The sequence below is a fragment of the Balaenoptera ricei genome, chromosome 3 (genome assembly GCF_028023285.1).
Source record: "Balaenoptera ricei isolate mBalRic1 chromosome 3, mBalRic1.hap2, whole genome shotgun sequence".
Taxonomy (NCBI): Eukaryota; Metazoa; Chordata; class Mammalia; order Artiodactyla; family Balaenopteridae; genus Balaenoptera; species Balaenoptera ricei.
In genome coordinates, this window is record NC_082641.1 from 95,101,629 (window position 1) to 95,127,979 (window position 26,351).

The 26,351-nt window shown below is 44.0% G+C and overlaps 1 long non-coding RNA gene across 1 annotated transcript in view; it reads right to left on the bottom strand.

Moving 5' to 3' along the window:
- LOC132363725 (uncharacterized) overlaps positions 1 to 26,351 on the bottom strand; it is a 56,547-nt gene that overhangs the window by 24,788 nt on the left and 5,408 nt on the right. The window contains exon 2 of the long non-coding RNA XR_009502650.1: positions 15,916 to 15,993. This is a non-coding gene — a long non-coding RNA (uncharacterized LOC132363725). The remainder of the gene's footprint in view (positions 1 to 15,915; positions 15,994 to 26,351) is intronic.

The following is a 26,351-nucleotide window of genomic DNA, read 5'->3' on the forward strand; positions in this document are numbered from 1 at the left end:
AAACCAGAGAAAGACACTACCAAAACAGAAAATTACAGGCCAATATCTTTGATGAATATAGATGCCAAACTCCTCAACAAATATTAGCAAACCTAATCCAACAATACATAGAAAGGATCATACACCACAGTCAAGTTGGATTCATTCCAGAGTCGCAAGGATGGTTCAACATACATAAATCAATCAATGTGATAAATCACATTAACAAACAAACAACAAAGACAAAAAACACATGATCATCTCAATAGATGCAGAAAAAGCATTTGATAAAATTCAACATTCACTCATGATAAAAATTCACACCAAAGTGGGTATAGAGGGTACATAACATAATAAAACCTGCTTATGACAAACCCACAGCCAACATAATATTAAATGGTGAAAAGCTGAAAGCCTTCCCACTAAATTCTGGAACAAGAGAAGGATGCCCACTATCATCACTTCTATTCAACATAGTATTGGAAATCCCAGCCACAGAAATCAGACAAGAAAAAGAAATAAAAGGTATCCAAATTGGAAGGGAAGAGGTAAATTTATCATTACATGCAGATGACATGATAGTCTATATAGAAAACTCTAAAGACTCCACACAAAAATATTAAAACTAATAAATGAATTCAGCAAGGTAGCAGGATACAAGATAATTAGATTGAAATCTGTTGCATTTCTTTTTTTTTTTTTAATCTTTCCTGCATACAATGCTTCGCATTTTTAAAATTTATTTTTGTCTGTGTTGGGTCTTTGTTGCTGTGCGCAGGCTTTCTCTAGTTGCGGTGAGTGGGGGCGACTCTTTGTTGCAGTGTGCAGGCTTCTCACTGTGGTGGCTTCTCTTGTTGCAGAGCATGGGCTCTAGGCACGTGGGCTTCAGTAGTTGTGGCACACAGGCTCAGTAGTTTGGCTCGCGGGCTCTAGAATGCAGGCTCAATAGTTGTGGTGCACAGGTTTAGTTGCTCCGCGGCATGTGGGATATTCCTGGACCAGGGCTCGAACCCGTGTCCCCTGCATTGGCAGGTGGATTCTTAACCACTGTGCCACCAGGGAAGTCCTGAAATCTGTTGCATTTCTTTACACTAACAATGAAATATCAGAAGGAGAAAGTAAAAAAACCAATCCCATTTAAAACTGCATTAAAAAAAAAAAAAGAAAAAAACTAGGAACAAACCTAACCAAGATGAAAGACCTATATGCTGAAAACTACAAAACATTGATAAAGGAAGCTGAAGATGATGCAAAGGGATGTATCTCATGTTCTTAGATTGTAACAATGAATATTGTCAAAATGGCCATACTACCCAAAGCAGTCTACATATTTACCCTACCAAATTACCCTTGACATTTTTCACAGATCTAGAACAAATAATCCTAAAACTTATATGTAACCACAAAAGAAAAGACCCAGAATTGCCAAAGCAATCCTGAGGGAAAAGAATAAAGGTGGAGGCATAACCCTCCTAGACTTCAGACAATACTATAAAGTTACAGTAATCAAAACAGCGTGGTACTGGCACAAAGACATATAGATCAATGCAACAGAATAGAGAGCCCAGAAATAAACCCACACACCTATGATCAATTAATCTGTGACAAAGGAGACAAGAATATACAATGGAGAAAAGACAGTCTCTTCAGCAAGTGGTGTTGGGAAAGCTGGATAACTTCATGTAAATCAGTGAAATGAGAATTCCCTCACACCATATACAAAAAAAAACCTCAAAATGGTTTAAAGACCTAAATATGAGACATGACACCATTAAACTCCTAGAAGAGAACATAGGCAACACATTTTCAGACATAAATCATAGCAAAGTTTTCTTAGCTCATTCTCCCAAGGCAAAAGAAATAAAAGCAAAAATAAACAAATGGGACCTAATCAAACTTATAAGCTTTTGCACAGCAAAGGAAACCATAAACAAAATGAAAAGACAACTTATGGAATGGGAGAAAATACTTGCAAACAATGTGACCAAGAAGGGCTTAATATCCAAAATACACAAACAGCTCATACAACTCAATAACAACAACAACAAAAACAACCCAATCAAAAAATGGGCAGAAGACCTAAATAGGCATTTCTCCAAAGAAGACATCCAGATGGACTAAAAGCACATGAAAAAATGTTCAACATCACTAACTTTTAGAGAAATGCAAATCAAAACCACAATGAGGTATCACACAGGTCAGCATGGCTAACAACAAAAAGTCTGCAAGTAATAAATGCTGGAGAGGGTGTGGAGAAAAAGGAACCTTCCTACACTGTTGGTGGGAATGTAAATTAATGCAGCCACTATGGAGAGCAGTATGGAGGTTCCTTAAAAAACTAAAAATAGAGTTACCATATGATCCAGCAATCCCACTCCTGGGCATATATCTGGAAAAGATGAAAACTCTAATTCGAAGAGATACATGCACCCCAATGTTCACAGCAGCACTATTAACAATAGCCAAGATATGGAAACAACCTAAATATCCATCAACAAATGACTGGTTTAAGAAGATACATGTATCTACACAATGGAATACTACTCAGCCACAAAAAAGAATGACGGACCTAGAGACGATCATACGAAGTGAAGTAAGTCAGACAGAGAAAGACAAATATTATACAATATCACTTCTACATGGAATCTAAAAAATAATACAAATGAATCTATATACAAACCAGACTCACAGACATAGAAAACAAACTTATGCTTACCAAAGGGGAAAGGGGATGGAAGAGGGATAAATTAGGAGAATGGGATTAACAGACAGTTGACTGAAAAATGGCAGAAGGTAGTGGAGCAAAAGGGTGAATACATTGTTCAATAAAGTTCTTGGCGAAAATGAAAAGTATCTTTTATTTTTACTTAAAAACCAAAGGAACTTTTTGGCCAACCCAATACTATCTATAAAATAGATAAGCAACAAGGATTTACTATATCACACAGGGAACAATATTCAATGTCTTGTAATAACCTATAATGGAAAATAATCTGAAAAAAATATGTACATATAAAACTGAATCACTTTGTTGTATACCTTAAACTAACACAATACTGTAAATCAACTATACTTCAATAAATTTTTTTTAAGTTATTATGTCTCTTTGCCAAAAAATTGTGTTTGTGTGTGTTTGTGTGTGTGTGTGTTTGTATGTGTGTCTATGTGTGTGTGTGTGTTTGTGTGTGTGTGTGTCTATGTGTGTGTGTGTGTTTGTGTGTGTCTCTATGTGTGTGTGTGTCTATGTGCTTATGTCTGTGTTTGTGTGTGTGTGCGTCTATGTGTTTGTGTGTATGTGTGTGTGTGTGCCTATGTGTTTGTGTGTGTGTGTCTATGTGTTTGTGTGTGTGTGTGTGTCTGTGTGTGTGTGTTTGTGTGTGTGTCTATGTGTTTGCGCGTTTGTGTGTGTGTGTCTATGTGCTTGTGTGTGTGTGTCTATGTGTTTGTGCGTGTGTGTGTGTACTCCTGGTACTGAACCCACTACGAATGTACCATATTTTCCAAGTACTCAGGTGCCAACTCTAGCAGTATTTTCTGACCACTGTCTTGCCTTGGCCCCCACATCCACCTCGTTTCCAAGCACTATTTATTCCACCACCATTTTGTCTTGAGTCTCTCACACACCATTCCTTCTCTTTATGTTCTCACTGCCACCATCCTGGTGAAGGCTCCTCATGGCTCATCTCCTCTTTCACAATAGCCACCTCACTCCACCAGCAAATGAGCCTCCTTAATGTTCCTAAACACAGCTGGTTTCTCACTCACCACACTTTTGCTCAGGTCATACTGTTCTATTCCCACTCCCATTCCAAGCCCTGGATGGTGTGGGACACAGAGATCTCAATACAACTCTGTTACTTGAGGGGCTCATGGACTTTAATAAAAGACCTGGAAAAAACAACCCTGCCCTGAGCCAGGAAAATATTTCAACTAGAGACAGCAAACCGGTGGCCACATACCGATTGCAAACATATTTTGATGATCCTCGTAAGGTTTTAAACATTTTAAAATTAGTTTCTTAACATTCAATAAATCAGAAGTGTGCATGCAAAAGCTGGATTTCCAGCTTCTCTCGAAAAACAGTGACATTTAGCAACACTGGACCTATATTCCCCACTGGCTGACACTTGGCTGGAGCTGATTCATGTGCCCCCCTTGGGACAGGGCCTAGAGACTCCAATTAGCCACACTTCCTTCTCACCCTATTTAAAGAACCAGCCTGATCCCAATAGACACAGGATTTTGGAACCCCTGATCTAAATCATTCAGGACCATAACTTCATTCTGTAGCCCACCTACCAGTCAGGTTCTTCCTACAAGAACATGCTAAGGAGTTTTCCAGATTTCACGCTGACCTCCATCTCCGGGCTGACCCATGAAGGTCCATCTCAGAGGGGCCAGTGGACCCATTCCCTACACCAATTAATGCCTGTGACCTCATTTCGTTTCCTTCGGCCTTTCGTCTCCTTTGTTTCAAGTGAAAGGAAGCCAAAATTCTAAACAAAAACAAGCTTTCGACCTCACTCTCCTTAAAGAACAAAGTAGAGCAATGACTGCCAACCCATCTCAAGTGCAAGTACCTCCACAGAACAAACAGCAGCAGTCTGACACGGCCCAGAGGCCACGGGACCACAGGGGAAAATGAAGGGACTTTCCCGAGTTAAGCAAGGATTCAGCACTAGTGGTTCCGGAAGTGTTTTTAGATAAAATGCGAAAGTTCCAGAAGCCATCTGGTTATTTTTTTATAAAGCAAATATTTAGGGACTCCCAGGAATCCTCCAGATAATTAATGGAATTTACCCTTTTTTATCCAGTTACCTCGTTCACTGCAGACTCAAGTCTCCATAACGGAACAAGACAGTATGGTCTGTGAACAGACTGAACTCCTTTGACCCTTTATCTTGGCAGAAACTCCAATGATGAATATGAAATGTCAGTTGCTGGGTGGCACCCCAGCTAAGATGAAAAGTGAAACAGGGCAAGTCTTCAGCTGGAAGTGTGTGTTCAATTACTGTGTCGTCAAATTCCTCAAGTTTTACTGTAATCTGATTCACCCACAGCTAGTTTTTTCTGAGGGAAAATTTATATATATATATATATATATATATATATATATATATATATATATATATATATATATATATATATATAAACACACACTGTACATACACTGGCTAAGATTTGATGCTTCTCTACTTCCACCACTTCGCAAAAACACAATTAGATGCATCAGGAGCATGTTACCTAGGTTGTTTTTAATGCAAACAAGGAGTGAGATGCTGTCACCTTTCCAGGTGCCTCAACTCTAAAGAAGCTGGGGGTTTTCTGGTGAAAAGTTCTTCCTTAGCCTGATTTGTGACCAGAAATGTACCTAATACAGATTCCTAGACATATGTTATTGTGAGGAACTATCCGCCATGCAGCTGGCCTGGCACTGGAGGGACTAAAGGTCACCGATTTAATTCACCAGCGCCTCTGCCCCCCGCGTGTGCAGCGGCAGCGCGCCCGCCAGGACCCCTCCTGTGGCCGGGAGCCGGTGAGCTGCGCAGACTCAGGCCAGCCTGCCGGAGGTGCCGGCAATGGCCGTGGGCGGGCTCCGGCAGCCCCAGACAAAGGCCCGGCTCCCACGTGCACTTTCCTGGTGACAGCAGTGACGATAATAAAAAAAATAATACAAGCATGCCCAGTTCGGGCTTCTGTGGAATTGAGAGTCAGCTGAGGCTCCTTGCTTCAGAGACATTGGCTAAGTGCTAACCTAGGTGGGGGCTTGCTCAGCACCCCGACCGCCTCCCCCCCGAGGCACCCACACCCATCACTCGGGGCCACGCTGTCCTCTCTGGCTGGGAAGTCTTGGCTCCTGCCATGTCTCCTTCCCACCCCTGTGTGTCCGCTCAGGCCCTGCCAGCCCAGAGCTCCCAAGCTGGCGGCCGAGGGGAGGCTGGACCCTGCCTGCAGGAAGCGTTTGTTCATCTGCAGAGTGTTCTGTCGGCTCACTGTTTTGCACTCAGCCACTCACTCCACATGCCCCGCAGGTGAGTGGTCCCCCCCACCAAACGTCAACACCTGGCTCCGCGCTTCACTCGCTCCTGTCTTGAAGGTGAGCGCAGCACCCCGCCCCCATCCCTTCAACACCTGGCTCCGAGGTCGTGACTCAGCACCTTCCAGCCACTCCTGACTCGTCCCCACGGGGCTCCGGCTTCTCCGGCGCTGTCGTACCACGTGACCTTAATCTTGTTGAGAGCGTAGCATCTGTTTCTTCTCAGTCTTTTCTGTCACTATGTGCTTTGCTTCCTTCCTGCTGGAAACAGGGAGCTCCCTGAAGACATGGACTGCAGGTATTTTCACAGAGGGTGTTTCTAAGGGGCATTACGGCAGTACCAGGGAGAAGATTCGGTGGGCTAGAAGACAGGAAGAGACAGGGACACAGAGGGCAAGAACCAGCTTATCTCTTTTCATAACGTCCTTTACAACGTTCAAAAGAGATTCATGCTACCCATTCCTCAGGTAAGATACTGAGGCCCACAGGCTGATGAAATCAACCACAGACCACGTGTGGGTAGGGCCCGGATCTGAGCCTAGACTTTCAACACAGAGCTCTCTCTATTAAGCTGTGTTGTCTGCCTTTGACCTATCTAGATATTTCCCTAGATGCAAGAAGAAGCAAAAGAAGCATTTCTTCTATCTGGGTAAAGGACGAAAACTAAGGAACCGATGAAGACTTCCCTTTCTGTCATTCATGGTGGAGGCAAATGAAGAGTGGAGCAATTCAGCCAAATTAAGCCACTTTGCTCAGCAAAGCCCCACTTGCCTTGCGTGCTTCTGTTACACCCGCAGGAAGAGGCCAGAGGCTCCTGTGCGCCCCACACCGTCCCCCAGCACTTACCGAGTGCTGCCGGGTGCTGAGTGTGTGCTAAGCGCGTGGTTCAGAATTCCTAACGAATGAAGCCAACTTGGAGACGTTGCGAGGTGTGAAATGCAAGGCTATTTTGCCTGGCAGGAAAAAGCTGCTATTTTTCTACCTTATTTTAACTGCTCTAGGAAACTTGTAAGAATGACAAAATTACTCCCACACCTGTCCCCTCCCCTCAGTGAAGGGGAGGTGGGGCAGGAGGAGCAATGTGACCATCAGGGCTTCCTGCCAGCTCTGCTGCTAAAGGCTGAACTCATTTTAGTTTTGTCAAGTAAAATGAAGACATAGGAGGTTTCTCGAACTGACTCTGTACCAGTAAGAAGAGGAGAGGGCAGGGTCCGTGTTAGGAGGGAGGGGGTTTAAGGTGCAGTTGAATTGTTCAATCGCCCCTGGGCAGGGCCAGGGCAGTCAGGCACTTGGTCGCTGCTGAGTGGAAAACTTGATGCCCTGGGACGGTTTGAGGTCTCCAACATCACCCTGATAATAGAACAGAGCAGTTGGTGCCAAGACCTCGCACTCAGAAGCCAGGCTTCATTCCAGGAGAGGCCAGGACCAGAAGCGGAGCTGGCATCCGAATGTCCACTAATTCCTCCAGTGGTGTTATCTTGGTGCCACAGGACTCAGTCAAGCCAGAGCATAGCAGGAAGATGATGACCTGGGAATTCCAAAGGGTGAGGCCCTGAATTCCACGAAATCCCAAAGTTATTGCAACAACCTTGGGCAGCTTCTCAATCCTCCAAGCAATCACTCTGCTCCTGCCCAGCTCAGAACGTGCCTTACTTTTTATCACCTCTACATTTGGGGTGACACATTCTCCCCTGACTGGCTCCTGTTAGGTAACAGTTTGTTCCCATGACTTGATGAGATGCCTGGCTGACGGCTCAAGGATTAAGGATTTAGATTCTGTTCAAGTTCACATATCTCTAGGAAGCCCCACCCTTGGCTGGCTGGTAGCGGGAAAGTTCATTGAATTTAATTATTTGATTAGACAATCCATTAATGTGCTTCAAAACTCAAAATGATATAAAATGTTCCCATTGAAAAATCTAACGTTCTCTTACCCACCATCACCCCATCCATCCCATTCTCTACCCCACAAAGTAACCATTTTACTGGTTCCTCAGTATGCTTCCAGTGTTCCTTTATGCAAATACAACCAAATATGAAAGTACACTCATTCCCCATCCCTTACACAAAATGTAGCCAATATACACTGTTCTGCATTTTTGCTGGCAATCATTCTCTCTCAGTTTACTGAGAACTTCCTCACTCATTTTTGTAGCTGTGTAGTGTTTATCTGGTTCCATCACAATTCATTTAACTGGTCCTTGGTAGATGGTCCCTTAGACTGTGTTCAGTCTTTGCTATTACAAAACAGAGCTGCAAAGGAAAACCTTGGACATACATCCTGTTATATATACGCAAATCTATGTGTAGGAAAATTCCCAGCAGTGAGATTGCTAGATCCTAGGGTCAATGCATTTGTAATTTTGAGGGATATAACTCAACTCTCTTCCACACAGCTGGCCTGTGTGCCCCTCACAAGCATTGTAGGAAAGTGCCTGTTTGGTGGGATAAATGTTTGAGGAGAGCCGGTTCCCTGTGCAGGGACGGCTCTGAAGATGCTCTGTGAGAGAGAGGTGAGAGGCGGCAGACTGTTCTGTGTTGTACTAAGTGGTACCCAGAAGAGCACTGGAATGAGGCTCAGAGATGCCAAATCCACTGGCGTCACCACAGGGCTCAGAAAGTGCCCTGCAGCATGGTCGCCTTTGGGAAAAGAACTTGAACAACTGCTTTAGACCCTAATCTGAAGAACTCAAAAAAGATCTGATGCCCTCAAGACCAGTTTTTGTAGAATGAAATAATGCCATTTGCAGCAATATGGATGGACATAGAGATGATCATACTAAGTGAAATAAGTCAGACAGAGAAAGACAAATATCCTATGATATCACTTATATGTGGAATCTAAAAAAAATGATACAAATGAACTTATTTACAAAACAGAAACAGACTCACAGACATAGAAAACAAATTTATGGTTACCAAAGGGCTTTTCTGAAAGAGAGGAGGGGTAAATTAGGAGTTGGGGGTTAGCAGATACAAACTACTATAAATAAAATACAAAAACAACAAGTTCTGGGGGCTTCCCTCGTGGTGCAGTGGTTGAGAATCTGCCTGCCAATGCAGGGGACACGGGTTCGAGCCCCAGTCTGGGAAGATCCCACATGCCGCGGAGCAACTAGGCCCGTGAGCCACAATTACTGAGCCTGCGCGTCTGGAGCCTGTGCTCCGCAACAAGAGAGGCCGCGATAGTGAGAGGCCCGCGCACCGCGATGAAGAGTGGCCCCCACTTGCCGCAATTAGAGAAAGCCCTCGCACAGAAACGAAGACCCAACACAGCCATAAATAAATAAATAAATAAATAAATAAAAACAACAAGGTCCTACTGTATAGCACAGGGAGCTATAGTCAATATCCTGTAATACACCATAATGGAAAAGAATCTGAAAAAGAATATATATATATATGTATATATATACATATATATACACAGCTGAATCATTTTGCTATATACCAGAAACTAACATAACATTGTAAATCAACTATACTTCAATTAAAAAAAAAAAAAAAAAGACCAGTTTTTGAGCTTATGAGCCTTTCAGCATCCGTGGCTCGAACGCTGGTGAATGGCAGGAGGGCTGTCGGGGTTTAGGGATCATGTTCTCCTTTCACCTCTGCCTGGCTGTGACTACCTCGCTCTCCCTGGGCAATACGTTCAGCGATTCTTGTCCTGCATCCCTCTCTAGGGAATCAGATCATGTGGATGGAACCCCCTCACAAACTGCAAAGTGCTCTCCAATGTGGGAGTTATTCTAACTGAAAGGCGGTGTCCAATCAGAACGCTGAGGACAGTGGATCAGGCAGGGCAAATGAATGAGAAGTAGGTTATGAGAAACTGAGTCACCCGGGTCCCTAGCGTATAACCTGGGTCAGCTGTGGAGAAGACACGAGCCAGTCTGTTCTACACACTGCAGACGAGGGCTCTAATTAGAAACTCTCGGATTCCTTCCCCAACACTGCTTGGCCTTTGACAAGTTTAGCATGGACAGGAGGAGGACATTCTGTTTCTTCAGTGTCAGAGGCTGACTCATTTCCCTCTCCTCTGCAATAAGCACAAAGGCCAAAGGCAGTCCCTCCACCCAGAGACAGCAAACAGCTCTGAAAGCGGCGTCCTTCCAGATCAGCGGTAGGGAAAATACATCTATGAATATTCATCCACTACTCATTTAGGAGTGTTCTGTGTAAAGACCCTTTGAAAGCTGATGAGAATTGGCATAAAAGGGTTTGATGAATTCCTGAGTCAGCTGGCCCCTACCCCAGAACACATGCAATGGCTGTCACAGAGAGTGGGGTTTACAAAGAAAATGTTTCTGCAGATGTCTGGGCTTGCACTGTGGCAGCCTCCCACTTTCAAGCAAGCATAAAACAGACTCTGGGATTGGGCTGGCCCCTGAGGAACTAAGCCACAGATCTCAAAACCAAACTAAACTTCAGCTCCCTGAGGGAACTTCCTCAAGGCTCATAATTTCTAAGATGTCAGGTCTGAGGATGGGGGACCTCTACCTGTAAATGTCTCCCCCTTCCCTGTCCCCTTACTCAGCTCCCACCATCCTAGACAGATCATCTCAGACCCTCCTGCCTCCTGGTGAGGGCTTCTCTGACTGCTCCATCCCACAGGGATACTTCATTCTGCAGTCACAGAACTGCCTGTAAGTACCTCCCATGAGGAAATGAATTACACACCCTGCCATCTTGTCAGTCTCCTTGCATCGTTGGCCTGCTTTAGTAATGAGCTTCATGATCAGTATTTAACTTTCTATATGCTCTTTCCCTGTTCATTCATTCCCACACTTATTTTCATGCAACAAACATGTATTGAGCATATAACACGTGCCTTGACTAAGTGCTAAAGATTCAAAGATAATGATAAAGATAATAATGATAATAATGATGATGATGATTATGTAACAACACAACGATAACAACAACAACCACCATAATAACAATACTTACTGAGTGCTATACTCCAGCTTCTGGGCTATACTCTTACTTCATTTAAGTCTCACAACCACCCTTGGGAGGAAGGTTTATAATTATCCCCATTTGGGAACTATATTCAGTATCCTGTGATAAACCATAATGAAAAAGATTATGAAAATGAATATGTATATGTATAACTGAGTCACTTTGCTGTACAGCAGAAATTAACACAACATTGTAAATCAACTATACTTCAATACAATTTTTTTAAAAATGAAAGAAAAAGAACAAAAAAATCTGGACTGAAAAAATATATTTACAATTATCCCCATTTTACAGATGAGGAAACTGAGGCTCAGAAAGGCTAATTAATTTGCCTGAGGCTGGAAGCAACCTAAAAGTCCATTAACAGAAGAATGGATAAAGAAGATGTGGTACATATATACAATGGAATATTACTCAGCCATTAAAAAGAACAAATTAATGCCATTTGAAACAACATGGATGGACCTAGAGACTGTCATACTGAGTGAGGTAAGTCAGACACAGAAAGACAAATATCATATGATATCGCTTATATGTGGAACCTAAGAAAAGGGTACAAATGAACTTATTTACAAAACAGAAATAGACTAACACACATAGAAAACAAACCTATGGTTACCAGGGGATGGGGGGAGGGAGGGATAAATTGGGAGATTGGGATTGACACATACACACTACTATATATAAAACAGATAACTAATAAGGACCTACAGTATAGCACAGGGGACTCTACTCAATACTCTGTAATGGCCTACATGGGAAAAGAATCTAAAAAAATAGTGGATATATGTATATGTATAACTGATTCACTTTGCTGTACACCTGAAACTAACACAACATGGTAAATCAATATACACCCATAAAAATTTTTTTTAAATTTGCCTGAGGCTATACAGCTAGTATATGATAAAGTAGTTAGTAAATCCTCAAAAAGCTCCTGACTTTGTGAAGAAAGAGACCCCCTTTTAAAATCTACCTATCTGAGATAGTCTGTGCCCTATACACAAATTATGGTTAGTTCGAGCTCCATGCAGATTTTCTGAGGAACTCTGAATTCCTGCCACAACTAACTGCTCTCCTTATTCATGGTTTTAGGCCCCTTTCACATTTACAGCACATGTTTCTTTCACGTGTTTCTTTTTTCACATGTTTTATTTTTTCCTCCAAAAGAAAACAAGATAACTTTACATAGCAGACCCTGTTAAGTCCTAACCAACATTTACCTGGCTGCCCCCTTTCCAACAGCACCCAAATTCTGTTCGCTCTCCCCCAAGGATCCGTGCATTTCAGGGATGGTCTGAGCCGCTGGGAATGGGTTTAGGATGAACATGTAAACCAATACAATGAAACACAGAGGAAGACGGCCAAGGAGGCTTCTTGGAATTTTTTTTTTTTTTTTCAGCTCTTATAAAGAGATGAGTGGGGACTTCCCTGGTGGTCCAGTGGTTAAGACTCCACGCTTCCACTGCAGGGGGCACGGGTTCGATCCTTGGTCAGGGAACTAAGATCCCACGTGCCATATGGCATGGCCAAAAAAATAAATTTTTTTTTAATATTTTTAAAAATTTCAAAAAATTAAAAAAAAAAAAAAAAGAGATGAGAGAGAGCAAACAAGAGTGCCCTTTTTTCTACCTCTGCACATGACTGACTGTGTGTGAAGCTGGAACTGTGGCAGTCACCTTGAGACCAGGGGAGCCCGACAAGCCAACACACTGAAGTCGGGAAGAACCTGGGTCTTTGATGACATGGTTGAATAGCCAAATTAGCCAAGTCTGGAGCGGTCCTTCTGCTAGATTTCTTATTAAGCGAGATCATAAATCCCTTTACTGTCCCAGCCTTGTTGCATACCACTATGCTCTCTGCTAGCAATGGCCATGCACGGTGATGCCCCCCCCCCAAAGAGGAGGGGAGGGTAACAAGCACACCTCGCTACCCTACAGCTGTCCACAGTCGGCTACAGTCTCCACTGCCCTGCGCTGCCTACCAGCTCCCTTGCTCTGGTTCCCAGTGCAGCCCTCAGCCCCTGAGGATAAGGAACACACCTGATCACATGAGCCTTACTTCTCTCTAAGGCTTCAGATGCCCTGCCCCTTCCTCTCTGGGTCCATCAGAGGACATAGAGGTGGGGTGGCACCTGGTGACAATGCTGAGAAAACTGTACAAATTGGAATCCAGGACTGAGTAGAGAAAAGTCCACATCAACAGTGAGGAAGTCTCAAGGAAAAGAGAAATGAGACTTTCTAACAGTACCTGTGCCAACAAAGTTTGCAGAATTGCAGGGGCAGAATAAGGCATGTGAAGGGGGGAGGAGACATGAAATGATAACATTCATTTGTTTTGTAGAAGATACCATTTACTGAGCATTTACTACATGTCAAACTGTGCTAAGCAATTAGTAATCTCCTTTTCTCCTTACTCTTTCTCCTTTTCGCTTTCCCTGTGAGGTATAGAGATTTCACTGTCTCTATTCCAGAGAGGAATGTTGAGGAGATTATGAAACTTTCCCAACTCTAGGCTGCTGGTAAATGGCAGAGCCAGGATTCAAGCTGGCTTCAGCTTGACTCAAAGCCCATGCTCCACAACCACCAGGTACTGAAACCAAACAGGATGCTGTGGGGCTCCTGGGCACAGAAGCCTTTCCATGTCCCCCGTTTCTTGTAGGGAACAGACTCCAGCCTTCATGACCTTCCCTGAGTTCCAAAGAACAGTTGCTAATCTGGGAAGGGAGGGGGTGCAGAGACAAGGGAGGAGCAGTCAGGAAACAACAGTGCAGCCTTGGGGCAGGGTCCTGGTTCTGCCTCAAGGGATACATGTAACAATATCTTTAAGGTCTTTATAGAACTAAAACCCAACAAATGGAAGATGTCAGCATTCTTCATACTGGAGAAGACCATCTGAGGCCAGACTAAAAGAACCAAAGAAGCTCATCAAGATTACTTGAGACAAGATTAAAGGAATGCAGGCCCTGCACACACCCCACCCTTGAACCGTTGCTGTAAAACTCCTCATCAAATCCTCTGGGGTTGGGACAGTTTTTGGGGGCAGGAGCCCACTGTGTCCCTCTTTGCCTGGCAAAGCAATAAAGCTATTCGTTTCTACTTCACCCAAAACTCTGTCTCCGAGATTCGATTCAGCACTGGTGCACAGAGGCTGAGCTTTCAGCATCAGTATCGCGTCATTCATTCCTTGTTTTAACAAGAATTTGCCGAGCACCAACACTAAGAAAGCCAGGACTTGGGCTAAACACTGAAGATACAAAGACAAGTAAGACATAGTCTCTGTCCTTAGGGAATTTACAGGCCAGCAGGGACACAGCTATATCACCATCTCTGTATAGTACCATGGAAAGACGCCAGGCATGATGGAGCACAAAAGGGGCAGAGAGGCCAGAGGAGGAGTCCTGGAGGAGATGACACCTCCTCGATTTTAAACAAAAGTTAAGCGTAGCTAAGGGCGCAGGACGGGGCAGTGCTGCATAGGGGGGAAACAGCAAAGGCATGGCTGGAAGAGACGTTGATGGCTCAAGGCTGGAGGCGATCTGGGGACTGCTGGAGACAGTTTGGCTCATCACAGTGAGGGGAAGGGGACCACACAGTGAAGGTGAGTAGAGGCCAGGGATGCAGCTAAACATCCTACAGGGCACAGCACAGCCCACAGTGAAGAATTATCTGGCCTGATTATCCAGCTAAAAAGCAGGTCGAGAAACTGCTTTAGATTTTTAATCTAGTCCAGCCCTAGTCATTTTGCAAAGACTGAGGCCCTAAGAACTAAGTCATCTTGACTCTAAGAAGCCCAGGTCAGGCAGGACTTGCCGTTGGCAGCTAAGACCTGGCACCAGTAAAGCCTGGTGGCCTTACCGTGAGTGGTTCAGGCTCTGGAGTCAGACTGCTTGGGCTTGAATTCCACGTCTGCCTCTTACCATTGTGTGACTTTGAGCAAGTCACTGAACCTCTCCATGTTTTAGTTTCCTCATCTGTAAGATGCAGATATAGTAGCACTTACGAGGTAGGGTAGCTATTCTAGTTGTTCATTGCTGAATACAAACTACTCAGAACGTAGTGGCTTAGAACAGTCATTTTAGTTTGCTCACAAGATTGTGGGTCAGTAAATCAACTATACTTCAGTTTAAAAAAAAAAAAAAAAAAAGATCGTGGGTCAGGAATTTAAGCAGGCTCAGCTGGGCAGTTCTCAGATCCATGTGGTGTCACCTGGCGTGGCAGAATTCGAGATGGCTTTTTCTGTCCCAGGTCTGGTGCCTCAGCAGGAAAAGCTCGAGGCTGGCTTCAACTGGCCCCTGTCCCTCTCCTTGTGGTCTCAGGGGCCCTCCCCATGGTTTCTCTGGCAGAGTAGACAAAGCTCTTACGTGGTGTCTGGCCTCCCCTAGAGTGTTCCAAAAGACAGCTCAGAACGGGCCCATCAGCATTTCTGCCATATTCTATGGATCAAAGCAGTTATGGGGCCCACCCAGGTTCAAGAGGAGGGGACATGGACCCTAGTTCTCGGTGGGAAAAGTATCAAAGAATTTGTGGCCATCCTTAATCTACCTCAATGGCTGTGGGAATTAAATGTGTTGGTACACATAAAACACTCAGAACAGTTCTAGCACGAAGCAAGCTGTTTTTTTAATGCACGTTTGCTGTCAATGCTATAACTTTATTAGTAGCAGTACATTCAAAAGCCTTGCTGGCAAGATCAGGGAAGCAGCACCTTTCACAGTTGACTGTCCACCTCCCTCCACAACCCTTCAGATAAACGGTGGTTCGTCTTAGAAAGAGGAAGGTGTAACTCTGACCTGATACCTCCACCCAGCACGGCGACCCTGGCCACGACCTGATGTGGCTCCCGTGGGCGACTTGCAGGTAAACTTGAGGGTGGCACCCTGGCCTGGGGCCAGCATAGAACACCAGCTGGTTCACCCATCTGCTACCCTGACTCACCCCAGGTCTGTGCTGACCACATCGGGCTGCGATCACCTTCTTTGCAGGACACTCTGTTCCATGAATCCCGAGTAAAGCCTTCAAGAAAAAGGAAGATTGCATTTTCCAACTGTGCCTGTTGTCCTTTATGGCAAATATTTCCTATCTCTTCTTCCCCATCAAGATGAATCTATGGCATCGAGCATGCATGCATGCATTCACTCATTCACACATTTAACAAACACTTATTAAGCACCTATTAGGTGCGTGGTGTAGACCAAGCACTGAGCTAGACCCTGGGAGAACAGACTGAACAAGATAGAAAGCCTTTGCCAACATGAAGCTAATATTTTCAATGGAGGAGCCAGATAATAAACAAGTGAGATACAGATTCTGATCACTGCTCTAAATGAAACAACGTGACATGATAGAAGGGAAATGGAGGAGTCTCTTTTACGTAGTCTCTTTTTCAAGGGCTCTTTGAGGAGGTGATATTGAGTTTGGACCTAAGAAATGAAAATATGCCAACCTCTTAAAACTCTAGGGAAGAGAATTGTCAGCAATACGGACACCAAAGGCAAAGATGCTGAGGTGATAAAGGGCTTAATGTGTCCCAGGTCCAAGGTGAGTGTAGAGAGGAGAATGGGCTGTGGTAAGGTTCAAGTCTAGGCAGTGTTCAGATCCTGCAGGACAAATGAGCCTGGAAACTCAACTCAAATCCGAACTAAAAAGGGAATTGATTGGCTCAACTGAAATGTGAAGGCATCACATGGGATTGAACTGGCCTCAAACAGAGTCAAGAGGACGTGGCCTTTCTCCATCTCTCAGTCGTCTTTGTTCTGAGTTGGGTTTAGCTCAGGAATCCTCTCCCAATGGATGGGTTTCTGTAGCTCCAGGCACACATCTTCTTTACAGCCAGCAATCCCCAACGTTCTAGCAAAAGACCTGGACTTCAGTCTTACTGGATAAACTCAGGAGACGTGCTAATCTCTGAGCCAATCACTGTGACATAGGGCAAAAATATGCCGATTGTCCATACTAGAGTTACATGCTGCCCCCTGACACAGGGAGTAGAGTGGAGTGAGCCCGCCCAGACCACTCACAGTAAGAATCAAGGCAGGGGTCATGCCCCCAAAGAAAAATGGAGAAGCAGCTATCAAAAGAAGGTACATGGATGCTGGGCAGGCATGGGGGTGGAGGAGGTATCTACAACGCAGGGCTATGGTCAACCATGGTAAGGAGTTGGGATTTTACGCTAAGAGCCCTGCAAAGCCATCAAAGGATTTCAAGCAAGGGAGTGGTCTGCTGGCATTTGACTGGGCAGAGAAAGGGTTCCAAGTAGCAAAACTTGGAAGGGTTGAAATTAGGGGGTATTACAGAATGACATGCAGGGGAGGTTGGTGCCTTGAGCTTGGGTACTTGGGTGACAGCAGTGAGAGTCAGAAAGATGTGGACAGATTTGAGATTCTCCTGTGGAAGAGCTGACATCTACTGTGGATGGAGTCGAGGTGGGGGAGTAAGTGAAAGAAGAAGTCAAGCATGATTCCCAGGGTTTTGGCTTGATACCTGGGTGAAGCATGATGCCATTCGCCAAGAGGGCAAAGACATGGGAGGTAGAAGGATGGGGACAAGTCAGGAAGGTAAACCCAAAAGTTCCATCATGCCTGTGTTCAATTTGAGACTCCTGTGGGATTATCAGTTGGAGATGTTGAGTAGGTGGTTGGACAAACAAGTCTGGAACATAGAGGAAAGGTCTGTGCTGGAGTTATAAATCCAGGAATCAGTATATGGACATTATTTAAATAAAGACTGAATGAGTTCACCCAGGGGAACATGAATACAGAAAAAGGGAGGGGGGCATTCATACTATTTCCCCAACAAATTTTCACTCCGCTCAAACCAATCTACTTAGGTTCTAAGCAAATATGGGCTCTCCCACCTTTGGACCTGTGTGTGTGTGTGTGCACGCGCCACTCCCTCTGCCTGCAATGACTTCCTCTCACTCCCCTGTCCCCCTAAACACTCATTCTTGAAGGATTAGTTCAAATCTACCCTCTGCAGGAATCCTTGCCTCATTATCTCCATGGCATATATCAGTCTCTTTGCTTCCTCTAACTTTGATTGATTCTTCACCATACATGTAGCATTTACAAAACATTGTCTTTGTGTTCTGTGTATATGTCATATTCCCCCAAATTGATTATAAGCTCTTAGAAGGCAGCCTTGCAAGCCTTTGTACTCCCAACACCTGATTGCCCAGAAAAAAGTTAAAACAAAGATCTGTGTTGATCCAGAACACTCACTCCTACTTTCTTTTGGTAGTTTTTGTTCCAGTGGCTGGGAATTCATCTCAAATTCCTACCCTCGGCAAGACAGCAGCTCAGCCAAGAGTGCCCCAATCAAAGCCCTAAGAATGAGGTAGCAATTGTTCAATGCTTTAAAATCCTTATGGCACATATATTCTTGTGTACAATAAAGAGGATGTGAGTCAATCCATATTGAAAAGAATCAGATGAAAGTAGTTTCCCACCGAGGAAAACCAAAGAATTCAAATGAACGCCTGTGAACCACTTTCCCACTATTTCTGCATCTATCCCTGAATAATAGTCCCCTTATTTGGAACACATCTCCTGTGTTCGTGCCCATTTAACACTCCCTTCTCCCTTCCCAGCCCTGGTTTCATACCTTACAGCCTAAGGTCATTCCAAGAGGTCTCCAGGCAGTTAAACTGGATTCTCCAGCGCCCGGCAACTCAGCCAGCACCAGGGATTGGGGAGAGCCCCACATTTTCACTCTTCTGGTTGTACTTGCGAAAGACCTCCCCATCCCGCCTCTCTGCCAAACTACCCCTCAGTTCTCTAGGTGTATTTGTCTCAACTTGTTACCCCAACGGCCTCCGGCTCTTCCAGGTGCCCTCCATCTGGGCTCTCCCTGCTCAACTACCCACAGCAGAGTTCTTCAATTAGGCAAACCACCCTCCAACCCCCAAATTCTCTTTAGAGGTGCAGCAAGCACACCCACAAGTTTGTGGATGTCAGTGGCTGTGACCACATTGAATCAAATCGAGCAGGTCTGACTCAATTTTCCAAAGCAGCCTTTTACTGCTGGTTGAGTCATATCTGCCTGTTTTCCAGAGGTCACATTATTTTCCCTTTTTGACTCATGTTTCACTTCAAAACTAGTATAACCTGAACCTGCCACTTGAACGTGACCCTTCTGCTTTGCCTCTGGGAGCAGCAGCTGCACTCAGCCCCCAGGCCTCAGCCTGCAGATGCTACGCTGTGGAAAAGGACCCCCCTAGGAACCAGATATGTGATTGCCATTTGTCTGGGTCAAAAATGGCCGAACACTGACAATTTCATATGGTTCAACCTGCCATGAGCTTGCTGCTCAGGTATCTGGGAGATCAGTGTCCAATTGGCTGGAGTACTGGGTACAGAGGTGGTGGAACCTCAGAGTTGACTTTTCTTTAAATCATCAAAGAATCAAGGAATGCCAGCACCCTGCCAGATGCTTTCAATGCTGGGAGATTTTCTTGACTCTGAGCTAGTTAAGCAAATCTAATGTAAGAGCTAGGATAACAATTCAGCTAGGAGCCTAGACTCAGGGGCGAGATTTCCTGGGATCAAACCCCAGCTCTGCTATTCACCAGCCCTGTGGCCATGAACAAGTTTGTTAGATTGTCTGAGTCTCAGTTTTCTCGTCTATGACATGGGATAATACAGGGTTGTTGTGAGAACTAAATAGGTGTGAAGTTAATAAGTGTGACGTTCTTAGCACACTGAAGTGTTAACTATCATTAACTTGATTTAAGATAGGTGGTGTGGCCAAGAGACCCATGGACAGAAATTAGAACCCCAGCAATGGCAAGTCAGCCTCCCCCTCCTGAGCAGCACCATATGGCAGCCAGGACACCCCTCGGGAAGCTTGAGGATGGTGGATGTCACCACCCAGGAGACCTCAGCGATCCAGTGGCCTTGCATCCTTCCTTCCGGGTGCTTCAAGGGAAGGGCAGAGAATTTTATAGTCACCGAGAGCAGAAGTAACTCACACGTGCCCTGCAGACCCCAACAGAAGAGAGATGACAGGAGATGAGAAGGGAGGGGAATACAACCGCCACATGCCTGCCGAGAAGCAGACACGCCTGTTCTGGTGGGAAATGGAAGCATCGCTTGAATTCAGTGTTTACTTAGTAACTCAGATTAATGAGGACAAAGACATGGTAAGGAAAATGATAAAAAATGTCCTACAGGCTTTCCCATAACCACTTTCGTGTATATTATCTGACTACATCCACACAAAAAAACCTGTCAGTTAGGCAAAGCCAGCATTCTATTGATATTTAAAGGGGAGGAACAGAAGGATCGGGAGCTTAAATGACCTACTTGAGCCTACCTGGTAGGTGATGGACTTGAAATCTGAGTCCCTTAAAGGCAGGGCCATGTTTATCATTCTCTTCTGAAGGACTAAGTTCACGTTTATTGAGCAACTGAATGACCGAATGGACTGTGTCTCGAACACAGGCTCACATTCTCAGGCTAGTCTAGGTTCTCAGGCTAATGGCTCTGATGCTTATGCTTTGTGGAGTCCCAGACATGCAGTTGGGCAGGAATCAGGGGCATCTAAAGGAGGCAAAGGGAAAGGGTTTCAAAAGTTTGTGCTAGGGGACATCCCTGGTGGGGCAGTGGTTAAGAATCCACCTGCCAATGCAGGGGACACAGGTTCGATCCCTGGTCCGGGAAGATCCCACATGCCGCGGAGCAACTAAGCCAGTGCGCCACAACTACTGAGCCTGCGCTCTGGAGCCCACGAGCCACAACTACTGAGCCTGCGCTCTGGAGCCCACAAGCCACAACTACTGAGCTCATGCACCACAACAGCTGAGCCTGAGCTCTAGAGCCCACGAGCCATAACTACTGAGCCCATGCACCACAGCGACTGAAGCCTGCACACCTAGAGCCCATGCTCCGCAACGAGAGAAGCCACCGCAATGAGAAGCGCACACACAGCAATGAAGAGTAGAGAAAGCCCGCGCATAGCAACGAAGACCCAACACACCAAAAATAAATAAATGAATTAATTAAAAAAACAAAGTTTGTGCTAGAACAGATTAGGTATCTCATATACATAATCAGCATAAAAATTCCCCTTCTCCATAACCCTCATGACAAGTGAGACTGTCCACCCACACCTCTCAGGCTGCCATTTAGAACACATTTGCATATATATATCACATTTGCATATAAATATATCACATCTCGTTAGCGGCATATCTGGAAGAGCACTTATCTCAAAACGGTCTTTGAATGAACATCTTTCCTTCGTGGATCTTTGAAGGAAAGGTAGGGAAATATGAGGTCGGGAACTGAACAGCCTCAGGCCTTGCTCTGGGCTCTCCCTTCATGTAAGGGATGTTCCTCCTCCATTCCAATGCAGTGGAGATTTCAATTCTATGTGTTCAAGCCCTGCTCTTTTCCAAAGAGTTTTCTGGAGTTCTGATATGTTGGAAGAATGAGGGGAGAAGGTGTTTCTCCAAGTGGAGCATGTTTGATGAAGGACTAGGGAGTGTGGAGGCATCACATCTGCCTGGAAGATAGATGGGCCCTGTGCTATCTGCTGTTAACTGGTGGCAAGTACAGTGATAAACATAGGAATCTGATGCTCACATGCTTCCTGGTGATGGTGACAGATGATGCTTGCTCCCAAGAGACAAATATTTGCAGCTTTTATTTGCCAGTTCTATCGTCAGTGATTCTAACCTCTCTATGATATGTAGACAAAGTCCTCAGGGTATAAGTTAATGGAATTTATCTTCACTCTTTTGAATCCTTTAGAATTTCCTCATCATCTCGAGACTTCCCTGGTGGCGCAGTGGTTAAGAATCCGCCTGCCAGTGCCAGGGACATGGGTTCGAGCCCTGGTCCGGGAAGATACCACATGCTGAGGAGCAACTAAGCCCGTGCACCACAACTACTAAGCCTGCTCTCTAGAGCTTGCAAGCCACAACTACTGAGCCCACGTGCCACAACTACTGAAGTCCGTGCGCCTAGAGCCTGTGGTCCGCAACAACAGAAGCCACTGCAACGAGAAGCCTGCGCACCACAACAAAGATAGCCCCTGCTCACTGCAACTAGAAAAAGCCCACGTGTAGCAATGAAGACCCAATGCAGCCAAAAATAAATAAATGTATAAAATTTAAAAAAAAAGAATTTCCTCATTACCTTTTAGAAACATTGCCCACCATGTGGAGTAGGGTGTGTGTTTGTGTGTTCGCCTCATTCTGCAACATAAGGAAAGTTTATTCTTTCATTTATTTGATGGCTTCTTCCCTCTATTCTCTCTGTTCTTTCCTTGCAAAACTCTTATTAGAAGGCTGTTGGAATTGCTGGATCTGTTTCCAAGTCTCTTAACTCTTCCCTCCTATTTTTTCTCTTTGTCCTTTTGTACTATGTTCTGGGTCAGTTTTTCAGTCAATCTTCAAGCTCACAAATTTGCTTTTCCTTTGTGTCACTTGTGCTCCTCATCAGAGGAATATTTTAGTAATAAAACTAACATAAAGAAAACTGTGAAAATTTGCAGAAGGTCATAATGATCACAATAAATGGAGAGATTCACCATGTTCTTGAATAGGAAGACACAGTAACATAGAATTGACAATTCTCAAATTAACCTATAAATCCAAAGCAATTTTAGTAAAACCACAGGAGAATTGTTCTTAATAGACAAGCCATCTAAAGTTAATTGGGATATGTTTTAAGAATAAAGATTTTTATCTCCTTTCCTGCTTTGAACTCCACTGATTGATAATAAAGGAACTACAACAACAAAAAGAAAGTAGAAACCTATAAAAGACAAAGAGAATAAAGACAGAAACAGACAAGAGAATTCAGTGCAATTTTGGAAGACAGAACCAGATGGAGGAGAGGTAAGTGACTGATCATAGCAGAGGAAGCAACGGTCTGTCACCTGGAGGGGCATGACCACTAGTAAGTGAGTCAAGTCACCCCAGTGGGAAACCTGAGATGCTCAGCTTTGGAGACTGCAGGTACACTGAAGGGCTGGGTTGCAGTGACGAGCCAAAAAAGGCTGTTGTTGAAAACTTGTTTATGGAGTAATCATACCTTTCCCTCACCTCACACAGTCAGGTTACTAATTTCCCAGACTGGTGATGAAAAAGTTATTTTCTGTAAAACTTAATGGGAAAGGCTGAGACTCAGGGTTACCCCAATGGAGCAGCAGTGGGGAGGCACTTGGAAGTCTGCAAAAGAAATGGTTGAACTACATAGTTACCTTTCCCCAAACTGCCCTCCATAAGCTGACAGGCACATAAAGAACAGCAGAAGATTCTTTTTCAACAAGCTAAATGGCCCTAAAGAAAAAGCTTCCAGTTTTCTTTTCCCTTCCTCCCTCCCTCCCTCTTTCTCTCTTTCTTATGAACCCCCTGTTCAATCACCCCTAAACGGGCCCCACAGGTACACTCGTCCTGCCCACTCACTCAGGGCCCCCAAACACTATTTAGAGGCTCACTCTTAAACATGAACAGAGTGCCAAGGCTCTCAAACAACTGAGTAAAACCTCTAGCATGAAAGAGAAAAACCAATGTGAGAATAAAGGGAAAGAAAAACATCTACAGGAAACAAACAGAAGAGGATATAAGATTTAAAAATCTACAACTATAGGGAAATAAGATATTGTATCCTTACACCCAGAAATAGAGGTTATGTAAAAGGATAAATCAAAGAACAAGAAATACAATTTTCTTCTGGAAATAAAAATTTAATCAAAATAAAACATTCAATAGAAAAGTTCTAGAATAAAGTTGAGGAAATCTTTTAAGAACTAGCACAAAAAGAGCACTAAAAGTTAGGAAAGAAAAGATAATTAAGGTAGAGGATGAATGCAAGGGGTCTATCACCCAACCAAAATGATTTCTTTAAAAAGAGAAGAGAGAAAATCGAGAGATGGGAAATATGAAATATGGCAAAAACATTTCCTAGCAGTAAAAAATAAAAATCTCCAGATTGAAAGTGTCTCTTTCATGCCCAAGAAAATGAATGGAATGAGACCCATACCAAAGTACATAAACTGAGATGTGAGAGTTCTGGGGGAAAAGAGAAGATCCTAATGGTTCCCAAAAGGAAAAAAAAAAGTCATTGACAAGGAAACAGGCATCAGGTAGGACTAGGATTACTCAACAGCTACAGTGAGTGTTAGAGATCAATGAATGTTAGGGATCAGTAAGACAGTGCCTTCAAATAAGTGAAAGAAAACTAAGTTTCAACCTAGACTTCAAATCGCAGCCAAGTCATCACTGCACAGACTGGATAAAATCACATATTTTCAGAAGGGTAAGAACTCTACAATACTAACCCCGTTCCTTCTTTTAAAAAGCAACTGGAGGGGGCTTCCCTGGTGGCGCAGTGGTTGAGAATCTGCCTGCTAATGCAGGGGACACAGGTTCGTGCCCTGGTCTGGGAAGATCCCACATGCCGCGGAGCGACTGGGCCCATGAGCCACAACTACTGAGCCTAAGGGTCTGGAGCCTGTGCTCCGCAACAAGAGAGGTCACGATAGTGAGAGGCCCGTGCACCGCGATGAAGAGTGGCCCCCGCTTGCCGCAACTAGAGAAAGCCCTCGCACAGAAATGAAGACCCAACACAGCCAAAAATAAATAAATAAATAAATTTATTTTTTAAAAAAAAGCAACTGGAGGACTTTCAAATCTCCTAATGACAGGCTAGACCAGTCCTCCCATTCAGGTCAACTAAAACTGTTGTATGGAAAAAAATGTATAGAATATATATATATATGTAATATCATATATGTAACGATATTAAATACATAAGTAAATATATTTTTATAAATAATCAATATTTATATTTTAATTTTTCTTAAAAGCATCAAAGAGCTTATAAGATGGCAAAGGATTACCATGCCAAAATGTGAATGCCATACCAAGCACTCAAAGTTGTTTTGATGTGATCAGGAAGAAACAGCTGCACTATGGAGCTGGGGTATTTGGCAGCCTGCTGGGCAAACCAGATAAAAGGGCCTGCCAAGTAGAGAGTCTGATAAATACCCACACATTAAGTTGAGGTCCCGAAGGGCTTTACTCTTAGAGCAGAGCTTCCCAAACTTGTCTGCACATTAGAATCATGGAGAGCTTTTAAAAATTCCAAAGTGCAGGCCACACCACAGACCAATTAAATCACAGTCTCTAGGGGTGGGACACAGGCATCCATGTATTCTGAAGCTTCCCAGGTGGTTCCAGTGTGCAGATGAGTTTGGGAACCACAACTACAGGAGAAAGAGTGAATTGGAAATAACACTGTTCCCACATGGATGACTCAGGCAATCTCAGGTCTGGAACTTCAATCAGGTGGTCCCAGGGTGTCGGGAGCAAATGAGAATTCTCTGCAGAGGTGTATATTTTCATCCTGGGCCTCAAATTAGTTCTATAAATAAAACTTCAAACTCAATATCGAGCATAAGGTCTCTATGGCTGAGAACCAGGGGGGGGATAAAAGACAACAGACACAAACCCACAAAGACATGAAGACTTCAGATAGTGAAAGTATTGGGCACAGACTCCAAAACCATGTTTCCTGTCTTAAAAGGTAAAAAGCGGGGCTTCCCTGGTGGCGCAGTGGTTAAGAATCTGCCTGCCAATGCAGGGGACACAGGTTCAAGCCCTAGTGCGGGAAGATCCCACATGCCACGGAGCAACTAAGCCCGTGCACCACAACTACCAAAGGCTGCGCTCTAGAGCCCGCGAGCCACAACTACTGAGCCCACGTGCTGCAACTACTGAAGCCCACGCACCTAGAGCCCATGCTTCACAACAAGAGAAGCCACTGTCATGAGAAGCCCGCACACTGCAACAAAGAGTAGCCCCCGCTCACCACAACTAGAGAAAGCCTGCACACCGCAACAAAGACCCAACGCAGCCAAAAATAAAAAATAAATAAAATAAATTAAAAATAAAAGGTAAAAAGAAAAGCTTGAAAATTTCAGTTGGGCAGTGAAAACTAAGAAGTGACTTTGATTTGAAAAAGAATCAAGTAGAAATTCTAGTAATAAAAAATACAATATTCATAATTAAGAATTTAATGGACAGGTTTAACAGTAGATCACATACAGCCAAAGACTAGGGAACTGGAATATAAATTAGAATAAAGTATCCAGAATGCATTCATAGAAAGACCAAAAGGATGAGAGAGAAAACAGAAGAGAGGATAAAAAAACATCGAGTAGGCATTGACAAACTTTTGCTTGAAATGTCAGATAGTAAATACTTTAGGCTATGTAGGCCTTACTATGTCTGTTGCAACTACTCACATCTGCCACTGCAGCTTGAAAAAAAAAGGTAAATAAATCAGCATGACTATATTCAAAATTTACTTACAAAAATAGGTGGCTGATTCATAGGCCATAGTTTGTCAACACTTAACATAGAA